Below are 13,267 nucleotides of genomic sequence, written 5' to 3'. Positions count from 1 at the left end.
CTACAATAATGCTTTAATTATTTTTGTCTCTTCTAAAAAAAATTGCATTTTCAAAGATGATATTCAAACCTCAGGCTCTTGATAACAATTAGAATCAAGTATTTTCCAGACTGAAGGCTGATCCTGCGGTGAGCTAATCAGATTGCAAGCATTCGTAATTCTTTTGGCTCCTTTTAGTGGAAAAATGTGCCTTGGATTAGTTGCCATGTACATAATGTTAAAGACCAGTCAAACTCTGACAAGACTCACAGCCTTCCTTCATGTGTCCAGGCAGAGGATAGCAGTGTTCTTCTCCAAATATCTCCAGGAGTTTCCAAACACCAAAGACCTAAAAACCAAAGCTGACTTTCTCTTGAATGCCGTCTACATTTCCACGGGGCTTCACAGCCTCTACATAGTTTTTGTTGGGGCTTCACCATCACATCACTGTCGGATAGCGGATAGAAATCTAAGTGAAGAATGGCTGAAAGCCAATATTCCCAATGAGATGGTCAATGGAAACCTACAGCCAAGTCAGTGTTGGAGATACAGGCTGGAGACGGTCAGAAGCCTGTGTGCGCAGAGTTACTCGCCGCTGGAGGTGAATCTGACAGACATTACGCTGGAGAAGTGTGTGGACGGATGGAGCTACAGCACAGACATCTACCACTCCACCATCGTCTCTGAGGTGAGTGCCTGCACGCAAAACTCTACATTTAGGAAGATTCATGTAAAATACAGTTTTTTCAACTGCTTACATTTTCAAAAATTTGCCTATTTTCTTTTTTACACACAAATCCAAGAATTGCACACACAAAATGCAAAATACCTCACATCTCTTGCAAAATTAAGCACTGCAATATCACAAGCACATTTCAAACGCAAACATTTGTTTTGCATTGCAAACACCTTTGCCATACCATTATATTTTTGGATATATCATATGCACACAGTTATTCAAAACCTAAAGCTGTTCTTTTATGAGCTCCTGTGTACATTCCTGTACAAGACTGAAAGTAATCGCAGAGAGATGTTGTAAAATTCAGGGTAAACATGAAAACAAGATTGAAAGCAAACTCTTTTTACTGTAAGCATCTGTGTTTGTGAATACAGTGTTACACAGAACAGAAGAACAGAAACCCATCCAGCATGTGTAGTTGTGTGGATGTGTGTTTATTGATTGGTTGGTGTTCAGTGAAGCACATGTGAGGAGTTAGTGATGAGTTACTGTGGCTTTCTGATTGGTTGTGTTTGAAAATGAAATCAAGATACTTCCTGCTAGATGTGTGTGTCTGTGTTACAGAGAGAACTTTTTTGCAAAAAGTGTTTTATGAGTCAAAGGCAGATAATTAGTGTCTGGTTTTGCAGAGTTGGTGTGTGCTTCTGCTGTTTGAGTCTCAGCTTTCAGAAACTGTGTGACAAGGAAATATTTAGTCTGTAAGCAGCTGAAAGAAAAACTGCAATAGAAAAGAAAATTTCCATCCACTTGGATTGCACAGCTTTAACAAACCAATCAACTTCATGTGATTCATATTTGTCAGTCGTATATTAATAAAACAAGAATGAGATTTGAGTAGTACTAATGAACTGAATCTGTTTTACTCTGTTATAGATTTATCATCAATAAATCCAATTTGTTTCATTTGTTATATGTGAACTGAATCTTGTTCCACAGCTGACCATTTTTTTATCGATTAAATTTTTCACAATTAACAGATTTATGAGTTTAAATTAAACCAAACAGATGCAAATAAAGTATGCCATGATTCCTTTTTGAGTGCATGAAAACTCGGCCAGTGATAAAATGGCCAGTGATTCATCCAGTAATATTAATAACAGTGTGTGAAGAGCAGATGATGGTAAGCTGTCGATCTGTTATATGTCCTGGCGCAGTGGGATCTGGTGTGTGACAGCGAGTGGAGAGTCCCGTTCGCAACCTCAACACTATACATGGGCTACCTGTTGGGCTCTCTGGTTTCTGGCAACTGTCTGACAGGTACTGCTTTTGTCCACATGTCATAATCAGTGCAAACATTCACAAAATATTTTGATAATTTGTTTACTGCAAGTGGTCTGTTCCCTCCTCACCACCGCTGTTAGAGACACACAGTGACGTCTGGTGTCTCATCAGGTTTGGCAGGAGGAAGGTTTTCTTTGAGTCTCTGGTGGCAGAAACACTAGTGATGCTCGCACAGTCCTTCTCCGACTCCTGGCTGCTCTTCTGTGTTCTGTATTTTTTTGTTGGCACAGTCCAAATATCCCTGTACCTCACAGCGTTTGTGCTTGGTAAGCATATTATAAAATGAGATGTCACTGAAGTGAATATAGTCTGCTGATGAATTTCACTGCCTGAGATATGCTGGAAACGCATGCATTCTTAAAAATAAAGGTTTAAAATAGGGGTTTTTCACAACAATGGCACAGAAGAACCATTTGGAAGAACCATCCAAAGAACCTTTCAGTGAACAGTTTTTTCTTAGTGTGAGGAACATTTTAATAATCTAAAAATGTTTTTGCATAAAGAACCTTTTGTGCATTGGAAAGGTTTCATGCTTGTTCAGGGTTCTTCTTGAACTATCAAAGCCAATGAAGAATCTTTGTTTTTAACAGTGTGCATGGGATATTCTAGATTAATAAATGTCATTACGCTGTCACAGGCAGTGAAGTGCTGAGTAAGTCCTTGCGTGTTTTCTTCACAACGCTGGGAGTGAGTCTGCATTACTGCATCGGTTACATGATGCAGCTTACATGGCCTTCGCCATCCATGACTGGAGGTCCCTACTGAGGGTTCTGTCGTGCCTGACCGTGGTCTACATCTCACTGTGGTGGTGAGTCTCAAGAAAACCAGAAGGGTTTCAGTTACACTCGCACTACACTTTCCGTTGCATTCACACTGGAGACACAAGCTCCTGCGAAGAAACCTGCAGCATTTTAAATCTGCAGCATTGCAGAAAGGTAGACTATGCTTTCACATTTTGGATCATTTGTTATGTTGAATTATAGTTTTTATAAGGCACACAGAGCATGCTGTCACATCTCATGCTGAAAGCCTGAATTCATCTTTAGAATTGGCTCAGTTCTCATCATTGGCCACTTGACCCTTCAGTCCTTCCCTACAATAGATCATCTCCATCTATTGTAGGGAAGAAGTTGTGCAGCATGTTTTGTCAGAAAGGGCCTGATCTTTCTGATGTTGTATAGTGCAAACCTGCAGGATCGAGCAGTCTTTGCAATGTGCTCTTTGAAGGTCAGCTGGTCATCAAAAATTACACCAAGATTTCTGACCGAAGTTGATGGGGCAATCATTGATGAGCCTAACTGAATCGTGAAGTCATGCTGTAGAGTTGGAGTGGCAGGGAAGACAAGAAGCTCCGTCGGCGTAGCAGTGATAGGAGAAGCCATGTGCATGTATGATGGGACCCAGTCATGTAGTGTATGTGGAGAAGAGGAGGGGTCCTAGAACCGATCCCTGAGGAACTTCAGTGACCAGTTGATGTGGTTTGGATACCTCCCCTCCCCAGGCCACCCTGAAAGACCTACCGGTGAGATAGGATTCAAACCAGCGAAGTGGAATCCCAGTGATGCCCAGTGATGAGAAGGTAGACAGGAGGCTCTAATGATTGACAGTGTCAAAAGCAGCAGAATGAGGACTGATGATTTGGAATCGGCCTTTGCAATTCGCAGGGTTTCAGTGACTGAGAGTAGCGCAGTCTCTGTTGAATGGCCACTCCTGAAACCTGACTGTTTAGTATCCAGTTTGTTGTACTGTGAAAGAAACCGTGAGAGCTGGTTGAAGACAACTCGTTAGAGTGTTTTCCCTATGAATGGAAGGAGAGAGACAGGTCTGTATTTTTCTAAAAGAGAAGTGTTTAATGTAGGTTTTTTGATCAGTGGGGTTACCCGAGCCTGCTTGAATGCTGTGGGGAAGATGCCTGTGAGGAGAGATATGTTGATAATGTGTGTGAGTGCCGGTAAGAGTGTGGAAGAGATTGTTTGGAGAAGGTGTGAGGGGATCGGGTCGAGAGGACATGTTATAGGATGGCTGGAGAGGAGAAGTTTGGATACTTCTGCCTCGGTGAGGGGACAGAAGGAGAAGATGGGAGTTAGAGCAGTGGATGTGGTTGATTGGAGGTCCTGTGTGTGTGGAGTTGAGAACTGGTTACTGATTGTTCTAGTTTTGTCTGTGAAAAAGTGTCAAAGTCGTCAGCAGTTATCGAAGTGGTGGGAGGTGGAGGAAGGGGACAGAGGAGAGAATTAAATGTTCTGAAGAGATTACGCATGTCTGGAGCGCTGGTGATCTTGTTGTGGAAATGTGAAGATTTGGCAGTGTGGACTTCAGTAGAGAAAGATGAAAGCAAAGACTGATACCTACTCAGGTCCGACGGATCGTTTGATTTGCGCCATTTTCTCTCTGCCACTCTGAGTTTGGTCCGATTCTCACGAAGAACATCGGATAACCAGGGGTTAGAAGGAGCAGCCCGTGCTGGCCTGAGGAGAGAGGACAGATGTCGTCTAGACAAGAGGTTAAGGTAGAGCATAAAGTGTCAGTGGCTGCATTTACATCCAGAGAAGAGAAATGGGTAGGCGAGGGAAGAGAGGAGGATACTACAGAGGAAAGAAGGGAGGGGGAAAGGGAGCGTAGGTTGCGTCTGAAAGTAACCGGTAAGGGAGATGGTGGCACCTGGGTAGCAAAATGTAAAGTAAATGTAATGAAGAAATGGTCAGAGATATGGAGTGGTTGTACCAGAATGTTATCTGTAGAACAATTGCGTGTGTAAATTAAGTCAAGTCGGTTGCCTGATTTGTGCGTGCTAGTAGTGGTGAGGCATTTGAGATAAAATTAAGCTAGGAGTGAATGGAAGTCTGTAGCATAAGGCCTGTCTAGGTGAATGTTGAAATCGCCGAAGACTAAGAGTGGAGTGCCATCCTCCATGAAAGAGGACAGCAGTCCGTCCAGCTCATCTAGGAAGGTTGCTAGAATTTGGCCCGGGGGACAGTAGATTACCACAATCTGGAGTTTTATAGGAGCTGTTACCGTAATGGCATGAGATTCAAATGAGTTGAGATTGCCTAGGGGAGAGTGGGTTGAGTATTTCTAATTGTTTGAAATGAGCAGACCAGTGCCCCCACCCCGGCCAACTTGCCTCGGGATGTGAGAGAAAGAGAAATTGTGAGCGAGAGCAGCTGGGGTTGCTGAGTCTTCTGGACGAATCCAGGTCTCAGTCAAGCCCAGGATGCTGAGTGTGGATTGTAAGGAAAATGCAGAAATGAAGTCTGCTTTGTTGACAGGGAAAGAAAGAGGTGCAGTGGAAGATGTAGAGATAGGGCGCAGGTTAGCAGGGTTACGTAGCCTTCTGCGTGTGTTTTTAGAGCGAGGTTGAGAGAGAACCGGAATGGTTTGGAAACACATGACAGACGTGGAAGGATAGAGGATAGGAAAGTGTGAGGGAAGATAAAAACGATACTTAAGGGTGTGCGGTGTCATTGCTCGGTCAAAGTCGCGCAGGAAAAAGTCGTCTGTCTTTACACTTCTGCATCAGCGTTCGGACATAAATAAATACAGTTTAGGAACTAGAGTGAAAACAGCTGTGGCCGGCTTCTGATCAGCCCAGCCAATAAGGTTAAAGGACTCCTAATAGCCCAAGACCAAACTAACACTTAGCACAATCACACAGGCTCATTCTCAGCTGAGGCGCAAATTATTCTAATTACCAGTAAGTGCAATCAAACATAAAAACCTCAATGAATATGTAGAGTAGAAATAGGTAGGAAACGAACTATGCCTTCCTAGCAGCAAGTAAATAATTTAAACATCAGAACTGCGACCAAGTATTCAAAACACTTACGCGAGCTGCCGTCTCTTCTGGTGACTAATCGGCTTTCCCCTAATTTTTTTATATTTTCCCCTAATTCTTTAATAAACCAGAAACATGCAGGAGACCAAGCACTTCACACTTCAAATAAAGACGACACCGAACAAAGAACAGAAAGAACTGAGGAAAGATAATCAACCAAACAGGGAGCAGGTATGTGCTAATCAATGTGTAACCCAGGTAACAAACGAGTAACTGGAAACAAACAGGAAGATGCTGAGAAATTAGTTCAACTAAGGAAGACCGGAAATAAACCAAGGAACAAAGAGCACTAGAACCAAACCAAAACAGAACATAACCTTCATACTGTTATGAAAACTTTATTTCTGAATGTTTTTTTACATGTTCAAAACATCCCGTTTTTGTTTTGTTATTGTAATTATTAAGTTTTTTTCTTGGTTGTGCATCATGAGAATCTTACATTTGAATGTTTTTTCAATACATAAAACACCATATTTTCTTTAAACATGTTAACATCAGATATTGATAATGTTATAAGAACGTTATTTTAAGACTGTTTTGTCCTAACCTTGAAGAAGCATTCTGGGAGCGTTCCCATGGTTAGCTGGAGGTGTTATGAACAGCGGATCTGTTTTGTATGGTGTTGCTAGGTTAAAGAGGCGACGTCCCAGAACAGCAAGTACAGCGTGCTTGACGTTATACGGACCAGCGATATCCGCAAAACCACGTTCCTGTGTTTACTGCTGCGGTGAGACATTCATGCAGTCTAACATGCATGCTTCAGTGCGATATATATTTCTCCTATGCTCTTCAGATGATACCACTTTCCATACATCAGTGAGTGAGGAAAATAGGATGGCCATCAACATTGGATATTTCGGCTTGTCCATGAATACCACTAACCTTAGCGGCGATCTGTTCCTCAACTGCTTCCTCTCCGCGGTCACTGAGGTGCCTGCCTACATCGTGTCCACGTTTCTTCTGAAGAGCTGTTCTCGGAGACCCGTCCTGTCCGCTTTCCTCGTCATCGGAGGAGGATTTCTGCTTCTGGTGCAGCTGATACCTGAAAATAAGAGCTCATACACGCAATACTGACAAAATACCTTTGGCATGGATCACAAGATCCTACTGCGGATTCAGATTTAAAAATGAGCCTTACATTTAGATTTGAAGAGTAAAACACTCTTGTCCATGCAACATCATCTTTTGCTGACAGTACTTAGAGAAAAGGACAGTGTTGGTGGAAATATAAGAGCCATTTACTGTACATTAACTCATTAAGCAGAGGGTTTATGCTATAAGAGTCAGTAACAGCAGCAGTGAGTAATCGAGGGTCATAGAAATTATGTTTGAGAGGAGCATGTTCAGATAATTAATTTAGCAGGATAGTATATATATGCAGCCAACAGGCTATATTCTGAGCTTGGAGGCCTCTCCTCGGACAGCACGCCAAATATGCCTACTGTTTGTTCAATCTGATTATGTTTAAATGCGAACTTTTGAATTTATTATAAAACCCTAAAAAGCACACAGAGGACTGTAAGCATTCAGAAAAAGCATCAGCAATAGGTTTATCAACCCAATCCTATGAATGCCAGTGAGTTTATGACGGGTCGAGGGTTAGCTTTCATTCCATGCAAGTAAAACTAGATTTGGACCATTTCAAGGAAAAGAGGTTAAGCCTATTACTTCCACATTTATTGAGAGAGCTGGGGCCTCATTTATCAAATGTTGCGCAGAAACCATCCTAAATTTGATCTTACGATCATTTCTAAGATATGCGTACGTGCAATTCATAGAATGAACATACGAACAGAAATCACTCGTACGAGTTTCTTTCAGATGTGAAATCTATGAATCACAAATGATCTTGAGTTTGCGCGCTATTGACTGGTTTAATCTCGCTGCCTTGTAAACGACTCCTAATTAATATCATTAACATATAAAAGATCACCAGTCATCATACTTAAGAACAGCTTATATTTTAAAAAACCTGCAATACTCCGACAATAAAAAGTGCGTACGTCTGCTCAGACCCTGACGTGATGCTAAGCACTTTTCCACGTCAAAGACTGTCTTTATAAATATGAACGCTGGCGTGGATTTAAGCGTACGCACACTCTACGATCAAATCTGAGCGTACGCACGCTTTATAAATGAGGCCCCCAGGACTGGATGTTTCCAGGACACTTTCACATATGTGTCCCTGCAGCACAAAAGCAGTCATGAGTAACACAGGTATATCTGTAGCAATAGACAACAATACATTGTATGGCTCAAAATTATACATTTCTCTTTTATGACAAAAATCATTAGGATATTAAGATCTTTTAAGATATTTTGTAAATTTCCTTCCATAAATATATCAAAACTTCATTTTTGATTAGTAATATGCATTGCTAAGAACTTCATTTGAACAACTTTAAAGGAGATTTTCTCAATATTTAGATTTTTTTGCTCCCTCAGATTCCAGATTTTCTAATAGTTGTATCTCAGACTAATATTTTCCTATCATAACAAACCATACATCAATGGAAAGATTATTTATTCAGCTTTCAGATTATATATAAATCTCAATTTCAAAAAATGTGACACTTAAGACTGGTTTTGTGGTCCAAGGACACAAATATTTTTGAGTTTTTGCTGATTTAAGACCTTTTCTATGGGACCGTTCACACCAGTCGCAATCATTCGTGCTCCTCTCAAACTTTGTTAATAAACATCATATATTGCTGATAAAACTAAGATATAATTCTAATTTGACTAGGAAATTAGTTTTAAAAGAAAGAAAATCCACGGCTGATCAAGGGTGTTTGATAAAAGGCAGTTATTTTAATGCAGTGGTCATTATAATGCTGAGACTCTTTCACAGGTCTGCAGACTCTGGCTCTGGCATTAGAGATGGCCGGCAAGTTTGGCTTCACCGTGTCCTTCTGTGTGGTCTACATCTACACGGCGGAGCTCTATCCCACCGTCCTGAGGAACCTGGGCATCGACACGTGCTCCTCAGCCGCTCGCATCGGCAGCATCACTGCACCTTACGTCATATTCCTTGGTAAATCTGTCCTATGAGTCTAATCTTCTGCATCACAGTGGACTGGAGACGAGACGTTGTGTTCTTCTTTCTATTCGTAAAGGCACTTTCAACAAATATCTGCCCTACATCCTGATGGGAAGTCTGACCATTGCTTCCTCAATAGCAAACATGTTTCTGCCGGAGACGTTTGGAAAAGCGCTGCCCGAGACTCTGGAACAAATGCAGAAATGCAAAAGGTAAGTCACTTGAATTATGTGTGTGTTTTAACAAACCATACATACACATTCATCTTTATCTATAGACTTTACCTCTTGTTTTTTATTAGTTTTATTCGAAGAGAGAAACGCACCTTGGAGGAAGGAAAGGAACAGTCATCGTGAAAGAAGAAAAAATGTGAAAGAAGAAAAGTTTGATGGCTACACAACTGGAAATAAATCCTTCTCTGGACATTAAGACATTCAGAAGATCCTACATGGCTCCTCATCAGTGGCTTCAGTTTTATAGGCAACTCTTGATAAAATGTGAATAAAATCAGAATCAGAATGAGCTTTATTGGCCAAGTGTGTTTACACATACAAGGAATTTGTTGTAGTGACAGAAGCTCCACAGTGCAACAGAAAGACAGTAACAGGACAGGACACAGGTAATGAAACAAAATACAAGAAATAGCCAATAACCAATGTACAAAGCAGCAAAAAAACAACAACAACACAATATATAATATAGGCGACTATGTATGTACAGGTCAAGTATGTACAAATTAGAAATGAGAAAAATAAAAATAATATAAGTGAGTGTGGTGAATGGATAATGAATTAGTTGTGTGTTCCACGTTTATTTATTGAGTGTTCATGAGATGTATTGACTGAGGGAAGAAACTGTTCCTGTGTCTGGTCGTTCTGGTGCTCAGAGCTCTGTAGCGTCGACCAGATGGTAACAGTTCAAAGAGGGAGTGTGCTGGATGTGAGGGGTCTAGAGTGATTTTACCAGCCCTTTTGCTCACTCTGGATAAGTACAGTTCTTGGAGAGTGGGGAGGGTTGTACCAATGATTCGCTCAGCAGTCCGGACTACCCTCCGTAGTCTTCTGAGGTCAGATTTGGTAGCTGAGCTGAACCAGACAGTTATTGAGGTGCAGAGGTTGGATTCAATGATGGCAGAGTAGAACTGTTTCAGTAAGTCCTGTGGCAGGTTGAACTTCCTCAGCTGGCGAAGAAAGTACAACCTCTGCTGGGCCTTCCTGACAATGGAGTCAATGTGAATATCCCACTTCAGGTCCTGAGAGATGGTGGTGCCCAGGAATCTGAAAGACTCCACTGCAGTCACAGTGCTGTTCATGATGGTGAGTGGGGGGAGAGCAGGGGGGTTTCTCCTGAAGTCCACGGTCATCTCCACAGGTTTGAGCGTGTTCAGCTCCAGGTTGTTAAGACTGCACCAGACAGCCAGCTCCTTAACCTCCTGTCTGTAAGCAGACTCGTCACCGTCCTGGATGAGGCCAATCAGTGTGGAGTCATCTGCAAACTTCAGGAGCTTGACAGAGGGGTCTTTAGATGTGCAGTCGTTGGTGTAGAGGGAGAAGAGCAGTGGGGAGAGTACGCAGCCCTGAGGAGCTCCAGTGCTGATGGTTCGAGTGCTGGATGTGAATTTGCCAAGCTTTACTAACTGCTGTCTGTCCGTCAGGAAGCTGTTGATCCACTGGCAGACGGAGGTTGGGACGGAGAGCTGGGTTAGTTTATTCTGAAGGGTTTCCGGGATAATGGTGTTAAAAGCAGAGCTGAAGTTCACAAACAGGATCCTCACATAAGTCCCTGCTGTGTCCAGATGCTGCAGGATGAAGTGCAGTCCCATGTTGACCGCATCATCCACAGACCTGTTTGCTGTGTAGGCAAACTGCAGGGGGTCCAGTAAGGGTCCAGTGATGTCCTTCAGATGAGCCAAAACCAGTCTTTCAAATTATTTCATGGCTACAGACGTTAGGGCCACAGGTCTGTAGTCATTAAGTCCAGTAATTTTGTGTTTCTTTGGGACGGGGATGATGGTGGAGCGTTTGAAGCATGAGGGGACTTCACACAGATCCAGTAATCTGTTGAAGATCTGTGTGAAGATAATGTGAAAATATGTCTACAGGCTTTTTTTTTACATTGAGGTTCTTTTTTTTTTGAAAGGGTATTTGTTTTTTTATGTCTATCTGTAATTGGTATCAGCACATGAATTTTAATTTTTTACATTAACCATTATACTTAACATATAATTGAAAAGATATGAATGGTTATTGTGAGAATCGTACCAAAATCAGAAAAGGTATTGGCATCCAGGTTGTTGCATATTTAAAGTGTTTGTGCAAAACTTGATTATGATTGGCCGAGCTGCACTCTGCTCCTTAGTACTCTTATTACATTCATTCCCAGTGGAAGCAAAGCTAGACATCTTTTAAGATGGGTAATAGGGTTACAAAGAGGACCAATCACAGCTGTTGGGGTCTGTATAGACATAAAGAAATGCCAGTGGTGTGAAGTAACGAATTACAAATACTCACGTTACAGTAATTAAGTAGTTTTTATCAGTAATTTTACTTTTTTGAGTAGTTTAAAAATTGTGGACTTTTACTTTTACTTGAGTACATTTTAAGTGATGTATCGGCACTTTTACTCCGCTATTTTCCTCCGTTTGTGGTCGTTACATGCTTATTTTAATTTTATTTTTATCCATTAATATGATTGGATAGGGAGATAGTGTCTCGTGACTTTCGTCAAATCAAATTGTGCCTAGAAAGCTTTAACCGCCAGCTGCTGTCTATCACGGCTGCTGGAAGTGTATTCCTCAAGCATCAATGCAGTCACATCTTCCTCTAATATGTTCAGGTAAATTTTGGATTTCTGCTTACTGAATGATTTGTATATATGCTTGCCTCTCTACACGACCTGAAATGTGCTGTGAGGTTGCGGATATTGCGTGCAGTGTTAACTCCCGCAAGTGCCACGTTCAGTAAATTCACTTAAGAGCCGCGCGATCTGCGCTGCTTCTCTCTCTCGCGCATTCAGCTGCAGTCACTTGGATACGTTTTTGCTTGTTGAACTTGTTGACTTTTGATGAGTTTGAGCGTGTGATGCGCTGTGAAAAAGTGTGTTGGAAACACTGTAAAACGATTTGCAATATTGTACTCAAATTGAGGACCAATATGCACCTTATTGATGACCTGTGGCGTTAATACTAATAATCTAATAATCTGTGTCAGCGCGTGATGTAATAAAACTGCAGCTCATTAATAAACTTTTTTTAATTTCTTTTTTTTTAATCCATTTTATTCAATCCGCCTTCATTTAGCATGTGTACTCGCGCATAAACAAATGTCAAGTTCAACACTGTTGCATTCAGTTGTGGATGCTGCTGATCACCGAGACCGCCGCGTGCGTTTGTTTTCTTTTGAAAAAGTTTCCCCAGAAATACGTTGTTATTTAATGTATTTTTCCTTACAAATTGTTTTATCGACATAACAATTCGAGTAATGTATATGTACATGTAATGTACATGATGCCATCCTTCTAGAACAATGTGCATTTGTTAAAATTGTAACATAAATTATAGTTGTTCTTGTTTCTTTATTGCAAAACGCTAAAACTGGCCCCGTTTTGGAGAGAAATGGGCTCTCATTTGAACCCATATCATGGTGTGTGATGCTGAACTATGAGTTTCTTATGGTGTTTGTATTTGCACTGTTTTAAACATTAATATTGTATGTGCAACAACAGCATGCTCTCAGTGGCCTTACACATGATTTTAAATCTATTTTTCAAACTTTATGATTTAAATGGGGATAATTGTACTGAGAATAACTTTCATCTTTTCTTCAACTGAATACTGTTTCCGTGCTGTTTTGATGTGTTTTAAAGAGTTGGCAGTCAAAATCAATCAAAACTGCTGGATTATAGATATTCTTCATTCTTTATGACAAACAAGATAATGTGAATTCCAGAATGTACAACGTTTTTTAAAGGTGACCCTGGACCACAAAACCATAAGTGTCAATTTTTCAAAACTGAGATCTATACATCATCTACACAAAGCTGAGTAAATCATCTTTCCATTGATGTATGGTTTGTTATGATCGGACAATATTTGGCTGAGATACAACTATTAGAAAATCTGGAATCTGAGGGAGCAAAAAAATCTAAATATTGAGAAAATCTCCTTTAAAGTTGTTCAAATGAAGTTCTTAGCAATGCATATTACTAATCAAAAATTAAGTTTTGATATATTTACGGTAGGAAATTTACAAAATATCTTCATGGAACATGATCTTTACTTAATATCCTAATGATTTTTGGCATAAAAGAAAAATCTAATTTTGACCCATACAATGTATTTTTGGCTATTGCTACAGATATACCCCAGTGACTTAAGACTGGTTTTGTGCTCCAG

At 40.8% G+C, this 13,267-nt stretch overlaps 1 pseudogene across 1 annotated transcript; it reads left to right on the top strand.

Moving 5' to 3' along the window:
- The first annotated feature begins 214 nt into the window (after window positions 1–214).
- On the top strand, window positions 215–9,389 carry LOC306862245 (solute carrier family 22 member 4-like; annotated as a pseudogene). Its single transcript has 11 exons — window positions 215–667; window positions 1,873–1,975; window positions 2,111–2,265; window positions 2,637–2,807; window positions 2,923–2,934; window positions 5,906–6,005; window positions 6,464–6,561; window positions 6,668–6,882; window positions 8,686–8,868; window positions 8,951–9,086; window positions 9,176–9,389. The product of its transcript is annotated as a solute carrier family 22 member 4-like (transcript).
- Window positions 9,390–13,267: the final 3,878 nt, after the last annotated feature.

The sequence above is a fragment of the Barbus barbus genome (assembly GCF_936440315.1).
Source record: "Barbus barbus genome assembly, chromosome: 43".
Classification (NCBI taxonomy): Eukaryota; Metazoa; Chordata; class Actinopteri; order Cypriniformes; family Cyprinidae; genus Barbus; species Barbus barbus.
Note: the sequence above shows the minus strand (reverse complement) of the source record. Positions and strands in the feature narration are given on the sequence as shown.